Genomic DNA, 18,803 nt, shown 5'->3' with positions numbered 1-18,803 from the left:
AAGTGATGCACAAGATTTTATCTGCCTAGAGTATCTCAACTTAGCACCCTATTTGTTGCTTCTGATCACCTTCAGGTTCTGACATCCACCATCTCAATGCATGGGGACTTTTAAAAATGACATTTTCAATTGTTTATGATAGAATTCTCCTTCAAGGAATTTCCCTGTCCCCTGATGCACACATACCTAGTTTTCTTTTCTTTATCGGGGGGTGGGGGAGGCAGGGTCTCACTCTGTTGCCTAAGCTGGAGTGCAGTGGCATGATCATGGCTGACTGCAGCCTCAACCTCCTGGCCTCAAGTCATCTTCTGCCTCATTCCTCCTAAAGTGCTGGGATTATAGGTATAAGCTACTGCATTCAGCCTATACTGAATTTTTTTTGGTAGAGCCATACATTTTTATTTTAATGTATTTTCTGTAATTTGTTTCAGTTTGGCATAGGATGTAGAAGATTGGTACACATGTTTAGTTTGCAGTCTCGTAACTGGAAACTTTTTAGTGTAGTAATTGTTAAAGAGTGATCCAAGGACCCCTGGAGGTCGCAAAGACTCTTTTAGAGAGTCTAAAAGATTCTTCCTTCTTCGGCCTCACATCTATGTGAAGTTGAATTCTCTTTATATACTTCAACCAACACAACGTATTGCAACAGATTGAATGCACAAACAGATATGACAATCCAGCTGTCTTCTATTAAGTTGGACATAAAAGAGATTTGCACAAGTATAGAACATTGCCATTCTTCTCATTGTTTATTGTTTTGAAATATATACTTATTTTTATAAAGTATTGATATTAACATGTAATAGACATCTTATTTAATGAATTAAATATTAAAAGAAAAATAAGGGTTCATATTTATTAAAATAAGTAAAGATTTTCTATTATCTTATTTTTTTATTTTCACAAATTCCTTTGGACTATTCTTTTCCTCTCATTCCATACATTCCCCTTAACTAATTTGGTGTTATACATTGTTACCATTGTTATAGTAAATGAAGTGAAATTTTTAATATTTATAATTTCATGAATCTAAATGTAATAAATGTATTATTTTTACTCACACAAAATAAGAATCTGTTTTAAATCTGATCATTCCAATATTGATCTGTATGCTTTTGTATGTTACAGTATTAATTCTAAATTAATTTTTACAGCCCTTCAGATTAGAAAGTAATGTTTTTGTTTTCCATAATCAATATTGGTTTAAATTTACCACTTTGTTTGCTTCCCTATTTCTTTTTCCATCTTGAATCTTCCTTCTGAAATAATTTTTCTTCCTCCTGAAGCACATATTCTTGAAGTTATTTCAGTGAAAGTCTTTTTTAAACTCTCAATTTTTGTCCAACCATATCTTTATTTTGCACATGTTCTTGAAAGATAGTTTTCCCATGTATCAATTCTAGATTGACAGTGACATTTTTCACGTGGTACTTTACAGATAATGTCTTTTGTCATTCTAATGTCTTTCGTTTTCTAATATTGCTCTTTATAATGCAAATATCACTCTAATTCAGTGATTTTCAAAAGTGATCTTAGACCAGCAGCATCAGTATCACTCTGGAGCTTTTTCAAAATGCAACTTTTAAAAATCTTATTCCAGATTTACTGAACCCAAACTTTGTAGTTGGGGTTCAGAAATGTGTTTTTAAAAGTCCTCCAAGTGATTCTACTGCCCACTTAAGTTTGAGAGCCAGCTATCTAATTGTTATTTCTGTAAAGGGTAAAGGTAATTCATCTTTTATTTCTGGCTGCTTTTAAGGATTTTTCTTTGTCTTTAATGTTCTACAGACTCTGATAGGTCTATAAATAAATTTACTTTTATTTATTTTAATTGGAATTTATTGGGCTTCCTGGGTCTAAGGATTGGTGGCTTTCATTAATTCTGGAAAACTGTAACCCATTACCTCTTTAAATACTGATTTTTACCCTACTTCCTATATTCTTCAGAAACGTCGATTATACTTATATTGGACCTTCTCACTTTACATTTCATATTTTAAAATTATTTCCCCGTGTTTTCTATGTCTTATGTTTACTATATTTGGGATCAGTTTTTCAGCTATTCCCCAGAGAAGATTTGTGTTTACTTCTGCTAGGGATACATTAAATTCAATTTTCTTCTTGGGTTTTTGGACCACCTAGGTAATATAAATTCTTCCCTCAAACCCATATGAATGCAGATTGTGTTAAAAATTCTCATGGGAAATTTTTTTTATTTTTATTCTATTTTATATGGCACCAAGGCCAAGATCAGCATATCTATTCCTCTACCTCAATTTTCCTGTTTTTAAAAAAATTCATTCACTGAGGTCATTGCCTTTTGAAGGTCTTGGCTTTCCTGAAGTTTCTGAGCTTACCTGTATACTTACTTCCGTGGCCTAGGCTTTGTCTACTATCTCCTGAACCCGCAAACTATTAAAACAAAGACAGAAACCACCAAAAGATTAGCAGACACTCTGGGGCAAAAGCTAGCTCTAGAATTAGCTTAACTTTGTGGATTTTTGCTTGCTTGTTGTTTTTTTCCCTCTACTAATTGGGACATTTATATTTATATCTGTATCTTGGTGGTTGAGCTATCAGTGAAATACATTAATTTTATTCAATATTTTGAAACATACTGAGCTTCTTGTCAGTTCTGTTACCAAACATTGAGGTCACTTGAATTATCTAACCCCCATGACCTCAGGTTCTTATCACTACCCATACTCCTCATTGAATATCCTGGACCTAGTGATTGTGCTGGCCCTAGCACCCAGTAGGTGCTTTGGAGAACTCACTTGGTCATAAGCTTCAGTGATGGGAAGGGAGGCAGGTTCAAATTCCCTGCGGAACCCACGGGAGTTTTGTCCATAAGAGTTTAGGCCTTATTCTGGCTCACTGAGAGTTTTCTGGCCTGAGATAACCTGAGAGCAACTTGGAGAGGGTGGGGTTTTGGAAGTCACGTCCCCCTTTTCCTTCAGTCTCAGCCCAGAAGGGGCAGGCCCAAGTGCCATCAGAGAACCTCAAAGGAGACAGGCTGCAGATCAGAACAATGAAGTAAAAGCAACAATACTGGGTATCCTGGATCTAGCAACTGCAGTACCCTCAGATGTGGACCCGGAATTGGGAAATTCTCTCTATTATGAATGTCACAGGTTGTAGGATGGGGGGAAACCCCATCAATGAATACAATAAAGATAGGGGCAAAACAAATATTTGTTGAGTGGATGAGTTCACAGGAATTTTTCTGAGCCTTGGAATATTACTGGAGGTTCTAGTTCATGATTGATCCTGGGCTATTTCAGTTCTTTTCACTAAAAAAGAATTTTTATTGAGCATCCAAACCAGCCAAAAGGCCCAGGCTATGGTTTTGTGGGGTGTAGAGAAGTGGCCTTTTTCGATGATTGAGGGGGTCATATGGAATAGCTAACATATCACCTGGGAGATATCAGTGCTGATGCAGATGCTTCCACCAAGCACATGGCTTGAGATGGGGAAATAGAGGAGACATTCCAGAAACAGAGAAACGAACGTAGGATAAAAGTGAAGCAGATTGAGAAAAAAGATTAACATGGAAAAGGAAGTCAAGGGTGTTGGAGGTAGGCTTTGCATACACAGAGAAATTGTAGAGGGAGTTTATGTGTTATTTATGTGGCAAAAAGCCATGGGCTTTTGACCAAAAATGGGCCAGGATATTTCATGCTAACAAAGGCAGTCGACTGAATCCATAGACAGGCCAGAGATTTTATGTTGGGGTAAGAGACTACAGGATATCCTTAGAGTTCTCTAGGAGTGATTGTTGTGGTTGGTTTCTAGGGCAAGTGGTGCTGTCTGGTGTCAATAATGACTGTCTCCTGTGGCCCGCTGCCTGTGACATTGTGTAATATCCTTACGTTAAATGTGATTCTGGAAAGTGGCTTCATTTCTATTGGTTAACGTTAGCCAGCTCCTAAATCCTAGCTTAATGCCCATCCAAAGTGCTAAGTTCCTTTGTTCGTAAACTATTTGTTAAAGTATAAAATAATTTGGGAATTATTCTGCATGAAATGTCAAGCGGCAGAATAAATAACTATTCCCCTCGTTAATCCCTATGGGCAGCGTCTGTTGAGAGCTTTGCTTTTCCATAATGAAAATATGTCAGCCTTGAATATATGCTTGTGCTATTGAGACTGAACAGTGAAATGAAATGAATTCTCCACTCAGCCACAGGTGAAATATGGCAGTTTGTGTTGAATGAGGCACTGAGCGCTGTAGGAAGTTGAGACTCGAACTTTGAGAAACCATAGGGAGGCTAAAATCAGTGAGAGAGGGGAGGGCAGTGTGTGATTAAAGTGTAAAGCAATTCCCCAAATGAAATTCATCTTAATTCATTCTCAATTATAAGAGAAAGCTACTCCACATAGTACAGCTGGGTGTTTAAGAAATATGTGGGGCTTCGTTGTCCTCGAAGCCATGGAAATCAGGCCCAGGGGTGAGGGTTTGATGTGCAGAAATGGTGTCATACAGAAAGCAAAGAGCACAGCCTGTCATAGGACCCATCCATCTCACAGGTGAGGAACTTGAGGCCCAGGAAGGGAAGGAAATTGTCTAAGGAATCAGAGCCAGTAAAATTCTTACCCAACAGGGCCTATAATCAGACTAGCCTATTCACTCAACACTGTGTGCAGAATGCCTAGCTCTCTGTCCTCTGCTCTCTCCAGTGCAGAAATCAGTAATTCTTTAAGGGCAGGGTCTGATTTCTTCCTCAAATAGTGTTGAGTATCTGGTAAATGATAAATATTGTGAATTGATATATTACTGGATTTTTCCTCGAGGTCCAGAGTGGTATGCTTTGTGTACAGATGGGTGGAGGGATGTGTATATGTAGTTACCTTCTTTTTATTTATCTATATTTTATTTTTTTGATTATACTTTAAGTTCTTGGATTCATGTGCAGAACATGCAGGTTTGTTACATAGTTATACACATGCCATTATGATTTTCTTTTATTTTTTAAGTCAGATCACATAGCCCCACAACATAGCAGTTAAGAATGTCAGCTTTGGTGATTGCCCATGCAAGGTTCAAATCCTCACTCTGCCATTTATTAGCTGTGTGACTTTGGACAAGTTGCATAACTTCTCTGTAAAGTGGAATGAGATGTTGTATCTACCTATAGAACTGTGGCGAGACTTCTACAAGATAATGTGGTTGTAGGTAAGTAGTCCTGGCCTCTAACAATGGTTGTTAATGTTATTTCCCTTTCATCCTAACTCACTCCTGCACCAGCTCCCCCATGACAAACTCCATGCAGAGGCTGAACTACATCCACTTGTGACACAGTATTCTCATAGCATAGCTCTACATTAAGGTGTTGTTGCTTTTCCTGGCTTGCAAAGCTGCCTCCAATCAGTGTTCTTCTCCATGGGAGAAGAGTGTGAACCTCTAAGTAGACTGTTAATGTTGATGCCTTCATTTGTTTTTGAAAATGGTCACAGATGATCAGGAGGTGAGTGAAAGCTGCCTTGAGCCTCCAATCTACAAGACATGGAAACAGCATTACCAAGGTCCCTCTTTTAAGAACTGGCCAGAATTTTCATAAAAATTAGACTTGATTTTAATGAGTCTCATTGTTTTGCCAGAATGTGATTAGCTTTTTAAAATTAAGCTTGCGTGTGTAGGAATAGAGGTCAAATTTGTGAAAAATAAGTAGGAAGAAAATATTCTTGTTATATATAATCAAATGGTCTCTAAGTCCTTTAAAAAAAACAAAAGGAGACTGGGCGCGGTGGCTCATGCCTGTAATCCCAGCACTTTGGAAGGCCAAGGCAGGCAGATCACGAGGTCAGGAGATTGAGACCATCCTGGCTAACACGGTAAAACCCTGTCTCTACTAAAAACACAAAAAATTAGCTGGGCGTGGTGGTGGGTAACTGTAGTCCCAGCTACTCGGGAGGCTGATGCAGGAGAATGGCGTGCAGTGAGCTGGGATAGCACCACTGTACTCCAGCCTGGGTGACAGAGCAAGACTCCATCTCAAAAAAAAAAAAAAAGAAACAGTGAATAGTAAAACTAAGAATAGTGGAATAAAATAGTAAAAACAACAGGAATGTCAGGAAAAGAGAACTGCCCTCTGATTTGGAGAGCACATGCTGTCAGTCATTTAGAGGCTCAAGACCCATTGTTGAAAATCTTTGCAGACCATTATATGGCACCAGGATTACCATTCGAATTTGAGATATTTGAACTTTTGGACAGTAGAACCATGACATTGTAGATTTGTCATTGTGGATCTACATGAAGCCGACATGTAGTATGATTCTATTTTATGAAATGTTCAAAAAAGACAAATCCATAGAGACAGAAAATAGTTTGATGGTTACCTGGGGCTCAGCATGGGAAAGGGAAAGGACTGGATAGCTGGGCATGAGGTTTCATTATGGAGTAATGGAAATATTCTAACATTAGATGTGCTGTGGTTAACAACTCAATAAATTTCAAAAAGGTCACACCTCAAATGGGTGGACTTTATAGTAAATAAATTATTCCTCAATAAAGCTATTTATAAATTCAACTTGTGTGAACAATGAACAATTCAATCTGTGTAAAAGTATTGAACAAATGTCATGGTTTCTATGAAGTTTCTTTTTAAAAACATATCCAGGCAGAATTAATTGATCAGTTTTCCTTGTTCCTATTGCTATTTGCTATGTTCATTATTCATTTAACAGGCAGTAATTGCTCATCTACCATGTGTTGAACACTGAGGAATAACAGCAGGATTTTTTTTTTTACTGTGGTAAAATATATGTAATAAAATTTTCTATTTTTATCATTTTAAATGTGTGGTTCAATGGGATTAAGTACATTCACATTTTTGTGCAACCATCACTGCTATCTTTCCCCTTATTATTCCAGATGGAATCTCTGTATCCATTAAATACTAACTCCCCATCATCTGTTTTCCCCAACCCCTGGTAACCACTATTCTACTTTCTATCTCTGTGAATTTGACTACTCCAGTTACCTCATATAAGTAGAATCATACAGTATTTGTCCTTTGATGTTGGCTGATTTCATTTAGCATAATGTGTTCAAGCTTCATCTATGTCATAGCCTGTAACAGAATTTCCTTTTGAAGGCTGAAAAATATTTCATTGTATGTATTGACCACATTTTCTTTATCCATTCATCCATTGATGAACATTTGGGTTACCATTTCTTGGCTACTGTGCATAATATTGCTATGAATATTGGTGTACAAAATATTGCTATGAATATTGGTGTACAAATATCTGTTCAAGTCTGTTTCCAGTTTCTCTGGATAAATAAGTATGAGTGAAATTAATCATATGGAGATTTTACATTTACTTTTTTGAGGAACTGCTGTTCTGTCTTCTGCAATGGCTGTCCTGTTTTGCATTCCTACAGCAATCCACAAGGTTTCCAGTTTCTCAACATCCTTGTTATTTATTTATTTGGAAATAGTCATCCTAAATGGTGTAAACTGGTATCCCATCGTCGTTTGGATTTGTATTTCCCTAATGATTAGTGACGTTGAGGATTTTTTTTGTGTGCTTAATGATCATTCATATATATTCTTTGGAAAAATGTCTATTCAAGCAAGTCTTTTGCCCATTTTAAAAATCAGGTAGCTTTTTTGTTGAGTTATAAGGTTTTTAAAATATATTGTTGATATTAATTCCTTACTAGATACAGTATTTGCACATATTTTTCCTCTTCTATGATTTGCATTTTCATTCTGTTCATAGTTTCTTTTGCACAAAAGTGTTTAATTTTCATTAAGTTCAATTTATCAGTTTTTTATTTTGTTGCCTGTGCTTTTGGTGTCAAATAGAAATCATTGCCAAATCCATTGTCTTGAAGTTTTTTTTTTCTCCTAAGAGTTTCATAGTTTTAGCTCTTACATTTAGGTCTTTGATCCTTTTTGGAGTTAATTTGTATATAGTATAAGGTAAGGGTCCAATTTCATTATTTTGCAAAGGATATCCAGTTTTTCCAACAAAATTAGTTTAAAAGACAATTCTTTCCTCATTGCATGGTCTTGGAACCCTCACTGAAAATCATTTGACCATATATATGAGAGTTCATTTCTTGGCTCTTTATTCCATTTATCTATATGTCTGTCTTTATGCCATTACCACCCTTTTGCTTACCATAGTTTTGTAGTAGGTTTTGAAATCAGGAAGTGTAAGGTCTTCAACTTTGTTCTTCTTTTCCAAGATAGTTTTGGCTATTCAGGGCCTCTTTAGATTCCATATGAATTTTGGGATGGGTTTTTCTATTTCTGCAAAAATAAAAAATCATTGCAATATTTATAGGGATTTGTTTTGAACCTGTAAATAACTTTCAGAAACATCTTAATACTATGAAGTCTTCTATGAACACTGGATGTTTCTCCATTTATCTATGTCTTTAATTACTTTCAGCAATATTTTATAGTTTTCATTGTAAAAGTCTTTTGCTGCCTTTATTAAGTTTCTTCCTAAATATTTTGCTCTTTTTGTTGCCATAGTAAATGGAATTGTTTTCTTAATTCCATTTTTGGAGTTTCATCATTCTTTAGAAATACAGCTGATTTTTGTCTGTCAATTTTGTATCTGAACCTTTGCTGAATTCATTTATTCTAAGTTTTGTGTGTGTGAAATATTTAGGCTTTTATATATGTGAGATTATGCCATCTGCAGACAGAGTTAATTTTACTTTTTCCTTTCTAGAGTAGATGCTTTTATTTTTCTTGCCTGATTGCTCTGTCTAGAACTTCAAATACTATATTGAATAAGAGTAGTAAATGCAGAATCCTTGTCTTGTTTTCATGATCATAAAAGAGAAGCTTTCAGTCTTTTGAGTATGATGTTAGCTAAACGCTTTTCACATATAGCCTTTATTAAATAGTTTTCTTCTATTTCTAGAGTATTTTTGTCGTGAAAAGGTGTCAAATTTGTCTAATCAGTTGAGATAATCATGTGTTATTGTTTATTCTTCACTGTTAATGCCAGGTATGTTGTACTATTGAGCTTTGTATGCTGAACAACCTGACATTCCAGGAATAAATTCCACTTTGGCGTGGTTTATAATTTTGTTAATATACTGCTGAATTTAGCTTGGTAGTATTGAAGATTTTTACAAGAATATTATTGATACTGGTCTATAGTTTTCTTGTAGCGTCTTTGGCTTTGGTTTCAAGGTAATATTGGCCTTATAAAATTATGTAGGAAGTATTCTGTGAAGAATTTGAAAAGGACTGGTGTTATTTCTTCTTTAATTGTTGGTTTGAATTAAGTAGTGAAGCTTTCTGGTCCATAGAGTTTGTTTCTTGGAAAGTTTCTGACTACCGATTGTGTCTCCTTATTAGTTAGGAGTCTATTTTGATTTTCTGTTTCTTCATGATTCAGTCTCGGTAGGTTGTGTGTTTCTAGAAGTTTTGTTCATTTTGTCTATTTACCTAGACTATCCAACTTGTTGGCATACAACTTTTCATAGCATTCTCTTATAATCCTTCTTATTTATATATAATCAGTAGCGATACTTCCCACTTTCTGTTTTGAGTAATGTAAGTCATCTCTTTTTTCTTAGTCAATTAATTAAAGCTTTGTCAGTTTTGTTTGTTTTTTAAAAAAAATAAACTTTTGGTTTTGCTTATTTTTCTGTATTAATTCTCTATTTTCTATTTGTCTTTACATTAATCTATGTAATTTTCTTCCTTTGGTTAGCTTTGGCTTTATTTTGTTCTTCTTTTTCTAGTTCCTTATGGTTTAAAGTTAGGATGTTGATTTGAAATTGTTCTTCTTTTTCAATGTAAACATTCAGGGCTATAAGTTTCTCTCTCCTAGTACTGGTATTGCTGCACCCCACAAGTTTTGGTTTATTTATTTTCATTTTATTTGTGTCAAGATATTCCCTAGTTTCCTTTGTGATTTCTTTTTTCACCTACCGGTTGTTTAGGAGTGTAGTGTTTAATTTTCCCACATTTGTAAGTTTCCTCATCCAAGTACTAACTAGGCTCAACCCTGTTTAGCTTTGGAGATCAGATGAGATTTGGTGTGTTCAGGGTGGTTTGGCTATAGGTTCACACATTTGTACATTTTCTGGTTTCCCTTTTGTTATTGATTTCTAGTTTCATTCAACTGTGTTTAGAAAAAAACACTTTGTGTGATTTCTGTCTTTAAATATATACAATTTAACGTCTTAATAAGACTTGCTTCGTGACATAATATCTGGTCTATTTTAGAAAATGTTTCATAACATGAGAAAATGTTTCATAACTTTTAGAAAATGTTTCATAACTTGAGAAAAATGTTATGTTCTACTATTGTTGAGAGAAGTGTTCTGTATATGTCTATTAGGTCCAATTGGTTTATAGTATTGTTCAAGTGCTCTATTTCCTCATTGATCTTCTGTCTGGAAGTGGGGTTGAATTCTCCAACTATTATTGTAGAGCTGTCTATTTCTCCATTCAAGTCTGTTTGCTTTGTGTGTTTTGGAGCTATGATTTTGGGTCCATGTATGTCTATAATTGTTATGCTTTCTTGGTGAATTGACCCTTTTAACATTACGCAATGTCCTTCCTGGTCTCTTGTAATCATTTTTAATGTAAACTTAATTTTGTATAATAGTATATCCGTCCCTGTTCTCTTTCGGATGATAATAATATTTACATGGAATATCTTTTTCCATTCTTTCATCTTCAACCATTTGTGTCCTTAGATATAAAGCAGAGCTTCTTGTTGAGGGCATAGAGTTAGATCATATTTTGTTTATCCATTCTACCAATCTATATCTTTTGACTAAAAAGTTTAGTCTATTTAAAGTAATTATTAATAGGAAAAAATTTACTCTTGCCATCTTGTTATTTCTGTGTGTCTTACAGTTTTTTCCACCCCTCATTTCCTCCATTACTGCCTTCCTTTGGACATGTGTGTGTGTGTGTGTGTATGTATGTGTGTGTGTTTTGGTCAGAGTCTTGCTATTGCCCAGGCTGGAGTGCAGTGGCAAGATCCCAGTTCACTGCAATATCCCCCCCCTCCAGGGTTCAAGCGATTCTCCTGCCTCAGCCTCCTGAGTAGCTGGGATTACAGGCATACACCACCATGCCCAGCTAATTTTTGTAATTTTAGTAGAGACTGGTTTCACCATGTTGGCCAGGCTGGTCTCGAACTCCTGACCTCAGGGGATCCACCCATCTCAGCTTCCCAAAGTGCTGGGATTACAGGTGTGAGCCACCATGCCTGGCCAGATTTAGTTGATTTTTTTTTTTTGTAGTCACATGTCTTGATTCTCTTCTCATTTCTATTTGTGTATATTCTATAGATATTTTATTTGTGGTTACTATGAAAATTACTTCTTAAAGTTATAACAATCTATTTTAAATTGATAATAACTTCAATTGCATACAAAAACTCTACTCCTTTACAGCTCCACCCCCTTCAAGTTTGTTATTGTTACAGATTACATCTTTATATATTGTGTACACATTAACCTACATTTATAATTATTTTTTATTTGTCTTTTAAATCTCACAGAAGTTGAAAACTGTTATGAACCAAAATTACAATAATATTGGTTTTTATATTTGACTGTGTATTTACCTTTACCTTTAAGGAACTTATATCTTTGTGTGGCTCTGAGTTCAGCATCCTTTCATTTCAACTCGAAGGACTCCATTTAGCATTTTTTTATAGGGCAGGTCTAGTGGTACAGAAATCCATTAGCTTTTGTTTACCTAGGAATGTATTAATTTCTCCCTCATTTTTGAAGTACATTTGTACTGGGTAGAGAATTCTTGGCACACAGATTTTTTTTTCTTTCAGCACTTCAAATATCATTTCATTCCTTTCTAGTCTCCAAGGTTTCTACTGAGAAATCAGCTTATAATTTATTGAGGATTCTTTGTATTTGATGAGTCACTTCTCCCTTGCTGCTTTCAAGATTCTCTCTTTGGTTTTGACTTTCAACAGTTTAATTATAATATGTTTTGGTGTGGCTCTCTTTCGGTTTATCTCACTTAAAGTTCACTGAGCTGTTTGGATTTGTAATGTTAGGACTCTCCTCAAACTTGAGACATTTCCAGCTTTAATTTTTCACAAGTAATCCCTGTACACCTTTATCTCTTCTTCTTCTGGAATCTTCTTTTAATGTGCATATTGGTCCATCTTATGGTGTCCCAGAAGTTCCTTAAGTTCTACTTGTTTTCTTCTTTCTGTTTCTTAGACTTGTTAATTTCAAATGTCCTATCTACAAGTTTTCTGATTCTTTCCTGTACCTGCTCAAATATACTGTTAAACTCTTCTAGTGAATTCATAAATTCAGTTATTGTATTTTTCAGCTGCAGAATGTCTAATACTTCCTTTTTTTTTTTTTTTGAGACGAAGTCTCGCCCTTGTCATCCAGGCTGGAGTGCAGTGGTTCAATCTTGGCTCACTGCAACCTCTGCCTCCCGGATTCAAGCAATTCTCCTGCTTCAGCCTCCTGAGTAGCTGGGATTACAAGAGTGCACCACCACGCTTGGCTAATTTTCTATTTTTAGTAGAGTTCAGGCTTCACCATGTTGGCCAGGCTGGTCTCAAACTCCTGACCTCAGGTAATCCGCCCACCTTGGCCTCCCAAAGTGCTGGGATTACAGGCATGAGCCACCGCACCTGGCCTACTTCCTTTTTATAATTTACATCTCTTTGTTCATATTTTTATTTTATTCATATATCATTTTTCTTATTTCCTTGAGTTTTTGGTCCATGTTTTCCTCTAGCTTTTTTTTTTTTTTTTTTTTTTTTTTTGAGAAAAGGTCTCATTGTCACCCAGGCTGGAGAGCAGTGGTGATCAGGGCTCACTGCAGTTTCAAACGCCTGAGCTCAGGCAGTCCTCCCACCTCAGCCTCCCAAGTAGCTGAGAGTATAGGCATGTGCCTCTGTGCCTAGCTCCTTTAGCTCTTTGAGTGTATATATGTATACATATACATATACTCTGAGTATATATATATATATATATATATATATTTATTTATATATGTAGACATATACATATACTCTAAGACTATATATATATATACACACATATATATACACACACATACATATACTCTTTGAGTGTGTATACACATATATATACTTTTTGAGTATATTATATATATACTCTTTGAGTGTGTATGTATGTGTATATATATACTTTTTGAGTATATATATACACATACATACACACTCAAAGAGTATATATATATATATTTTTTGTGTATATATATATACTTTTTGTGTATATATATATACTTTTTGTGTATATATATACTTTTTGTGTATATATATATTTTTTGTGTATATATATATACTTTTTGTGTATATATATACTTTGTGTATATATATACTTTGTGTATATATATACTTTTTGTATATATATATACTTTTTGTATATATATACTTTTTGTATATATATACTTTTTGTATATATATATACTTTGTACATATATATACTTTTTGTACATATATACTTTTTGTACATATATACTTTTTGTACATATATATACTTTTTGTATATATATATATACTTTTTGTACATATATATACTTTTTGTACATATATACTTTTTGTACATATATATACTTTCTGTATATATATATATACTTTTTGTATATATATATACTTTTTGTATATATATATATACTTTTTGTATACATATATATATATACTTTTTGTATATATATATATACTTTTTGTATATATATATATATATATATATATACAGTAGCTGAGAGTATAGGCATGTGCCTCCGTGCCTGGCTCCTTTAGCTCTTTGAGTATATATACATATATGTATACATATACATATATACTCTAAGAGTATATGTATATGTATATATATACATATACTCTAAGAGTATATATGTATATGTATATATATACACATACACATACACATATATATACACATACATACATATACTCTTTGAGTGTGTATACATATATATATACTTTTTGAATTATATATATACTCTTTGAGTATATACTCATATATATATATATTCTGAGTATATATATATATATATGAGTATATACTCTGAGTATATATATATATACTCTTTGAGTATATATATATATACTCTTTGAGTGTGTGTGTATATATATATACTTTTTGAGTGTATATATATATATATATATACCCACTCAAAGAGTGTATATATATACTTTTTGTATATATATATAGATACTTGGAGTTGGAGTATATATATATATTATACTTGGAGTTGGAGTATATATATATATATATATATCCTCTTTGAGTGTGTATATATATATATCCTCTTTGTGTATATATATATACTTTTTGAGTATATATGTATATACACTCAAAAAGTATATATATATATACTCAAAGAGTATATATATATATATATATATACTCAGAGTATATACTTATATATATATACTCCTATACTCATATATATATACTCATATATATATACTCCTATACTCATATATATATACTCATATATATATACTCATATATATACTCATATATATATACTCATATATATATACTCATATATATATACTCATATATATATATACTCATATATATATATAGATACTCTTTGAGTATCTATATATATATGTGTGTGTATATATATGTATTTATATATAAAATAGTTGTTTTAAAGTCTTTGTTTAGTAAGTCCTATGCTTCTTCAGGGAAAATTTTTGCTACCTTGCTTTTTTCATTTGAATGGGCTATGTTTTTCTGTTGCATTGTATACCTTGTGATTTTTTTGTTATAAATTGAGCATTTGAAAAACCATCCATCTTTTTCAGTCTTTGCAGACTTTCACTGTTCCAGGGCAGTCCTTTGCTAATTAACTAGGCAAGTCTGAGTCTCAGGATCAGCCCATGGTGAGATCTTAAAGTGTTCTCATGCATTGGGCCTGAGTATGTATCTTGCCTGGGCCTATGTGTGCCTTTTTATTTTTCCATGTGCATTGCTACTTTACAGAGAATCTTAACCCAGCTTCTCTTCAGAGCCTTAGATAATATATTATATACCTCTACCAAAACCTCTTGCCCCAGGCGTCTTCAGATCTGTAGTCCTCCTGGAGCTTTGATGGATAGTGTCTATTGCTTTTCTCAACCTCAGATTCAAGTTAGGTGAAACAGAGACTAGCCCTTTAGGAAGTCTCTGGACAATTAAAACTTTTCAAATAAGGTGTTCTCTGTTCCCTCTGGTTCAGTAAGTGAGCTGCCACCTCCTCCAGAACAAGAACCTCCCTTGAACCAGAGAAAACAGAGAAGCTTTACTATTGTAAATGTGACCTTCTCTTGATCAAGTGTTAACTTTGTTGCTGTAGACCTTTAACATATTTTACAGAGCTCCTTTAAGGTTATTTTAACCAGTTTTTAGTTGGTTTTTGTTTGTTTTTTTGGTGTTTCTGTGGGGAGAATGAAGGCTTCGAATGTCCCTAGTCCACCATTTTGCATCATGTCTTGCTTTCAAAAGGTTCATTTTTGATGAGAGAATTGAACGTGGGAAGTGGTCAAGTGCTATGTTGACGGATACACATAGGGTGCTAGAAGAAGAAGGAATCCCTGGTTCGGGGAGTAATCTAGAAGGATTTCTAGAGGAGGAATAATACTAGTAAATAAACCAGCAGGAGTGCTGGCAGAAGCTTGAGAAAACTGGAGATACTTGTGAAAAAGCATTTGAGAAGTGAGGAATATAAGAAAATGAAGAAGTGCAAAGGATCAATTACAAAAGAGGCTGTTTGTCGAGGCAATTAGTTCAGATTTGGGCCTGAAGATGATAGGAAACCTTGAAATTAAGTAGGCAATGATATGATCAGATTTGCCTTTGGGAATAAATGACTCCAGCAGCAGCCGCATGTAGGATAAATTAGAGTTAGGCAAGGATGAAGTAGGGTCACTAGTTAAGAAACTCCTTGGATGGTTGTGACAGATGACAATGGTCAGAACCATGGCAATAGTGGTGGGATAGAGAGGAATAGATATTTAGAGGAATCAACAGAATTTAGTGACTTATTACAGGTTGGGAGTGGGAGATAATGGCATAGATAGTAGTACCATTTCTGAAGCTAAGGGCTGTTGGAGGAGCCAGTTTAAAGAGGAACCTGATGACTTATTTTCATATCATTAAATTTTAAATCCCACAAGACATTATGGTGTATTGCTTCATAATATTTTTAAAAAGTGAAACTTAGAGATGAGGTTGATGACCTCATTGGCCACCTGCCCCAATCCCAGTTCTTCCCTCAGAGGTTACCATTCCTACCAGGTTGATGTGTATCTCTTCAGGATTTGCTTTGTGCATTTCCACAACTACACTAACAAAATGGAGAGTATCAGTTTTTAGATATCTAGCTTACATATTTTATAGTTTATATGTCATCTGATTTTTCCCCATACAACCAATATTTTATAGGTTTTCCCAAGTCAGTGCATAGAAGTTACTTCATTCTTTTTAATTGCTACATAGTATTCCACAGTATCGACTCACCCAGTGTCCGCACTGATTAGTATTTAGCTTTTTTCCAAGTTTTCTGTTCTAACAAATGGATATACTTTTACATATAACTCTGTAAAGTAGTATAATTTTTGTTTCTCCAGAAGTAGTTACTGAGAAGTGGAATAACTAAGTCCTAGGGTGTACTTTCTTGTTTTTGGTAGCTGTTTTCAAATCACCCTCTACATGGCTCTTCTGACTGTACAGCATACAAGAGTGCTCCTTACCCTGCACACTCATCAATACTTGATGTGATCGAGATTCTTTTCTGGGTGATAATATATCACTGCTTTAATTTGCATTTCTCTGATCATGGGTGAGATCAGGTGTAGTTTCACTGCCATTTGTGTCTTCTATAAATTGCTTGTTTTTATCTTTTGCCTATTAGTCTGTTGGGCTGTATTTTTCTTATAAAGTTATATATATATTAGACCCTAATCCTCTATCTCTTTTATGTCACCTATATCATTATTAGTCTCTTGTTTATGTTATTAATTTTGATGGAGGCAAATTTTTTCATCTTCTCCATTTGGCTCATGTATGCTAAGACTTAAGAAAAGCCTTGCTGACTCCTACTGTCATAAGTATATTTCTTATATATTTCATTCTGTCATTTGGATTTTTAAAAATTTGCAATTGAGGTGTCAGTGAAAAATTCAGGGAGAATTATCTAAATGGCAGGGATTGTTTCCAGAATGGAGCAGAAATCAAAACCTACACTTGAGATACAGATTGGGGGCATCTCAAAATGGAGATGTTTAAAACCGTAGACATAGATAAGACTGTGCAGAGAAAGCATGTAAAGTTAGAAGTGGGACAGGGATGCATATCTGAGGTAAACCCATACTAACAGAACTGGCTGAACAAAAGAATATACAGGAAACCTAAAATGAATGTCCAGAGAGGCAGGAGGAAAGCCAGGGAATAATGAATAAAAAGAACCAGGTAAGGCAAGCTTTAACAAGGGTTGAGTAGCTACTGCCCTCGACATCAAACCATTATGATTATGACTATGTCAACCCTTTTGTTTTTTTTAGACAGGATCTCACTCTGTCACCCAGGCTGGAGTGCAGTGGTGTGATCATGGCTTAGTGCAGCCTTGACCTCCCAGGCTCAAGTGATCCTTCCACCCCAGCTTCTGAGGTAGCTGGGACTACAGGCACATGCCACTGTGCTCAGCTAGTTTTGTTTTGTTTTTGTTTTTCGTTTGTTTTGAGACAGAGTTTCACTCTGTTGCCCAGGCTGGAGTTCAGTGGCATGATCCTGGCTCACTGCAACCTATGCCCCCTGGGTTCAAGCAATTCTTCTGCCTCGGCCTCCCAAATAGCTGGGATTACAGGTGCCCACCACCACACCCAGCTAATTTTTGTGTTTTTAGTGGAGGTGGGATTTCACCATGTTGCCCAGGCTGGTCTCAAACTCCTAAGCTTAAGAGATCTGCCCTCTCCAACCTCCCAAAGTGCTGGGGTTACAGGTGTGAGCCACCACATCCAGCCTCAACCTATTTTTTAAAAAGAATTATTGACCAGGCACAGTGGCTCACGCCTATAATCCCAGCACTTTGGGAGGCTGAGGCAGGCGGATCACAAGGTCAAGAGATCAAGACCATCCTGGCCAACATGGTGAAACCCCGTTTCTATTAAAAGTACAAAAATTAGCTGGGTGTAGTGGCGCACGCAGGAGAATTGCTTGAACCCAGGAGGCAAAGGTTGCAGTGAGCCGGGATTGTGCCACTGCACTCCAGCCTGGCGACAGAGTGAGACTCCATCTAAAAAAAAAAAAAGAATTATTTACATTTGTCTTGTTCAAGGTGGTAATAACTTTTTCAAGCAGGTACCAGATCTTACTCACTTTCGTATTCCTAGAACTGAATATGTTTCATGCCCATGGTGCCATCCATCCATCCAACAGAGTGAAATCTATAAATCTACCAATTAACCTATAAAGGATTGTCGAATGAATATTTTTTAAATGTTTCTTTAAGTCAATATATCAAAGCAAATCTTACCACTAAGAACTTTGAGAAAGTACTGTGACCTTTATGTTCAGCTCTATAACTAAAGCTGGAGAATTGGCTTCCAATTCTTCTTCCGTTAGTCTTGGCCTTTAACATACTAACATGGCATCCATGAAGGTGCAACTTTAGGAGAAACGTGGGGTTTTACCTGCTGATTTGAGAGGAATTGGAAGTATGTTCACAAACACCAACAACTCCTTAATGTACCCTTTAACTACCTTGGAGACTTTACATTGGTCCTTGTTCTCCTGACATTAGTTATTTTGCGGATTTATTAAGCACCTTTTCTTGAACTGTCAATCTGTAAATTGTC

The sequence above is a fragment of the Symphalangus syndactylus genome, chromosome 7 (genome assembly GCF_028878055.3).
Source record: "Symphalangus syndactylus isolate Jambi chromosome 7, NHGRI_mSymSyn1-v2.1_pri, whole genome shotgun sequence".
NCBI classification, from domain to species: Eukaryota; Metazoa; Chordata; class Mammalia; order Primates; family Hylobatidae; genus Symphalangus; species Symphalangus syndactylus.
This window is presented reverse-complemented; position numbering follows the sequence as displayed.